Source organism: Marmota monax, unplaced genomic scaffold (genome assembly GCF_021218885.2).
Source record: "Marmota monax isolate L192 unplaced genomic scaffold, Marmota_monax_Labrador192_F-V1.1 WCK01_AAM20220418_F8-fsc00208, whole genome shotgun sequence".
In the NCBI taxonomy this organism is placed as follows: domain Eukaryota; kingdom Metazoa; phylum Chordata; class Mammalia; order Rodentia; family Sciuridae; genus Marmota; species Marmota monax.
In genome coordinates, this window is record NW_026693914.1 from 2,785,109 (window position 1) to 2,789,224 (window position 4,116).

A 4,116-nucleotide genomic window follows, 5' to 3' on the forward strand; every position below is an offset into this window, starting at 1 on the left:
CGGCTGGCATTTGGGCGCATCCTGCACACTGGCCCTGGAGGGTCTGTGCCCTGGCTACCCTCATTCCACAGAGGAGGAAGCAGGTCTCAGGAGGGGACAGAGCAGGAATGGGAACCCTGGAGGTCCCCCGGCCTGAGTGTCAGGTGACTGTGGGCAGCTGCTACGGGGGGCCCACGGGGACTCCAGGGGGGGGCAGCGAGCTGGGCTAGGGGAGAGGGCACCCCAGAAGCAACTTTGTACCCACAGAAGTGCGGGACCGTCACTGGTTCCTTGGCTGCCAGCTGATCCTGGAATCCAAGGTGCCCTTTGAAAATGCCCGCGTCAGGCATTTTCTTGAGACGAGACCCGGGCCATCGAGCCTTTGTGTTCAGAGGTGGGGGGTGGACATGGACTCGGGCTAGACTTTGACAAACGCAGTGATCACCGATCACATATTTTGAGTGGTTGATCTTCACCAAAGTCCCGGAATGAGCTCACCGTCTTCAATCTGCCTGTCACAGATGTGGTGGTGACAGAGAGAAGGAGGGACTTGCTGAGTTTAACGAGAGCGGTGACAGATCTGAGAGTTCAGCCCAGGGTCCTGGTCCCAGAGCTCACACCACGCACCCTGCACTCCCGGCCCCCCGGGACCAGGAGGGGGGGTGTCTACTCCCTGCCTGGGGCTGCCGTCCAGGTGGCCGGCAGAGGGCCCAGGAGCAGCGGGCTCCTCACTGCCAGACACAGGGAGCCCCTAGTGCTCTCAGGGACTCTCTTCTTTTAGCAGTGGTTCTGCACTGGGTGTGATTTTGCCCCCAGTGGGACTTGGATGACATCTGGGGACATTTGGGACAGACAGCTGGCTAGGGGAATCTCCTGCCATCCAGTGCCTGGAGACCAGGGCTGCTGCTCAACATCCTGTGATTTCCCCCAACACACACACAAAAACTGGCCGTGTCCAAAATGTCAGGAGGGTCACCACACAGAGACCCCCGACTTGGAGAGGAAATCAGTCCCGATGAAGCACTCGAGACCGCCCCGCCCCATGTTGACCTGGGTCCAGTAACGCCCCCGCAGGGCTGGCCTTCCGTTTCTGGCCCTTTGCCTTGTGCTTGCCAGGGAGGGGGCACCTGCTAAGTCCTGAAAATCTGTGGCACAGAGGGCGCCACGTGCCGGGATGGACCTGAGGAGGGGCCGGAGAGGACAGCTGCAGACACGTGGGCTAAAGGCAGGCACTTAGTGAGACGCGCATGGCGCCTGTCACTGCCGACCTCACGGTGGTGACCGGGCCACGTGGACCTGTGCTTTATTCCTGTCCAAAAGGGAGCAAAACCAATCCCCAGGGCTTGGGTATGGAATGGGCGCTGGAAAGAACAACATGGGGGAGGGGGAGGGTGCGCCAAGCTGGGTGCAGAGTGGCAGAAGGGACAGCCACACAGTGGTGCCCCGTCTGTGGGTCCAGGGGCAGGTGGGCCCTTCCTGGAACCCTTCCTACCCAGCGTCTTAACTGGGGTGCTTTGGCTGCACCCCAGCTCCCTGTCCACCAGGACCTCAGCGTGGCCACTGGTGCTCTCCAGGATCAGACCCCCACGGTGGCCCTGATGCCCACGCGGGAGGCAAAGCAACTGCTAGTGACCCCTCAGGGGCAGCGAGACCTCCCGGGACCCAAAAGTGGGCCCCCTGGGTGCCAAGGCCTGAGGGCCAGCCTTCAGGGACCTGCAGAGAGCAGTGGTGTCCACAGAGCCCACAGGCAGGGCCCGGATGGGCACAGTTTGAGCACTTGCTTGTCTACACTCGGCCCTGTGCCAGGTGCTGGCCACGGAGCAGCAAAGGAACCCGATGCAAGCCCAGCCTCCCAGGGCTTTCACGCAGGCGGGATGAACAGAGGCTAAACATACACAGATAGCTACAGAATGACAGTCGAGCAGAAGACCTTCCCAGGAACAGTACAGACTTCATAAGAGGGATAACAGGAGGAACTAACTAGACTCTGGAGGGGAAGGAGCTGTCAGGGGGCCTGTGTGAGAAAGTGACCATGAAGCTGAGACCCTGAGAATGCGCAGGAGGCGGCCAGGGTCTGTGTGTACACCTGTGTCACGTGGAGAGGCCCCTCCAGGCAGCAGGGGCAGCACACACGATGTCCCCAGGAGAGAAACAGCTGCACTAAAGGGTGGCAAGACTTTGAGATGGACACAGCCGTCAGCGGTCAGGGCCTCCACCTTAAGGACTCCGGCTTTCCTTCTGAGGTCACTGAGAAGCAGGGGACTGTGCCCATGGAGGATGGCCAGAGGGAGGCCGCTGGGCCACGTGGGAGGACAGTGTGGTGTCAGGGGACAGAGGTGGCAGCATGGAGCGGGGTGGTGGCCACAGGACCGCTCGGTTCTCCATCTCTGTCACCTCCTTTGGGAGTCTTAGGGCCAGTAAGCAAAGTCACTGGGTTCTAAGTAAATGCTCCAGAGGCATCCGACCCAAGCCTGGGAGGGGTGTCGGGGCTTCTTAAGAGGAACTCCTCAGTAAATGCTTCGCTTTCTCCATAGCCCTCTGCCGTCCCCCTGCCATCCCCCTGCCGTCCCCCTGCTGTCCCCCTGCCGTCCCCCTGCTGTCCCCCTGCCGTCCCCCTGCCGTGCTCCCCTGGGCATCCAGGCCCCGCCCTTGAGCAAACGGGACTTTGGTCCCCTGAGACCTAGAGGGTCCCAGAGAACATGCTCAGGGCTCCCAGAAGCCAGTGGTTTCCAAATGCAGGTGGGCTGGGGAGCCGCACGGACCCCCGGTGAGAGCCACAACGTCATCAGCACAGGGTGTGGGGCAGGGGCTTTTTCAGTAGGTAAATGATGAAGACTTCAGGGAGTGCAGAAAGCTGAGCCCAGGTGGGTCTCCAGGGGCCTTGGACATAGGCCGTCTGACCACCACCGGCCATTCTTCACCTCCCCAAGTCTGAGGACCCTGGTTGTTAAAAGGGGGTGTCCTCGTGAAGACCAAAGGTAATAACAGGCTGGGCATCCAGCGTGGCCTCTGGCAGATGCAGGTGCCCACTAAACCTTAATCTCCAGGGCAAAAGAGGAGCGCTGTGGGGAAATGGGAGCCTGTGGATCCCACCATGGTGAGGAGCCGGCGGCTGGCAGGGGGCTTAAATGTCTGCTGTGGGGATGATCGGCTTTGCCCCCACTGATTCCTCACCCATTCGCTGACGAAACTCTCACTGTATTAGAAACACAGAAAGAAACCGCCCTCACCTGACACACGGACAGGTAATTCTAATCTTCAGTGGTGAGTGCTGTTAGAAAGCAGCACAGAGGGGCGCCTAATCCTGTGGGACTCAGGCTGGCCCCTGTATCTGTTGGGACTCTTTTGGTTAAATAGTAAAGAAACTTACACAAACTAAAATCAACAAAGAAAAATGTTAATTGGCTGGAGAAACTTGGAAGACTGAGTCCTCCTGGCTTCAGGTGTAGCTGGATCCAGCAACTCACCGAATATTCAGTTTCTCTGTCTGCTTCTTTCATTGCCGTGGCCCCACGTTCTCCAGACACCGTGCACCTCCATCCACTGGTTGGGGGAAGGACTGGGCATGACTAAAGGCATCCCCGGGGGGCCTCGGTCACCTCAGCCAGTAACAGCAAAGGTGGAAGAGAGCTCTTCCCTCTCAGTGTGACAGAATCTCAGGGAAAGTTCCTGATTGGCCCAGTTTGGGTCACATGCCACCCTCGGGAGCCAATCACTGGGGTGCAGGCCTTCTGCCATGGCTGGGTGGGGCAGGATGCTGGGATGAGCTCTTCTAGGACGTATGGACCAGAGGAAAGGAAATTCTCCAGAGGAAGGCGAAGGCACGTGGAGGGGAGATTTAAGGAGGGAGCCAGACAAATAAGCAGAAGAGGGCCCCAGGCAGAGCAGCAGGATGGGAGAAGAGGCTGCTCCTCAGAGCGCTGCACTCCTGCAGGGGCGAGAGGAGGGGACGGTGGCCATGAGGCAGGGAGGGCCCTGACTCCAAGGGAAGCCTGGCGCCATGGGAAGGCCATGGGGACCTTGGGGAATCAAGGCAGGGGCAGGCTTCCCTTTGAGACCAGTGAGGGCGTGGACCGAGGGCTGCCAAAGAGCGAGGGCAGGAAGGGCCATCATGTTCCAGACGGAGCCAGCAGTGGA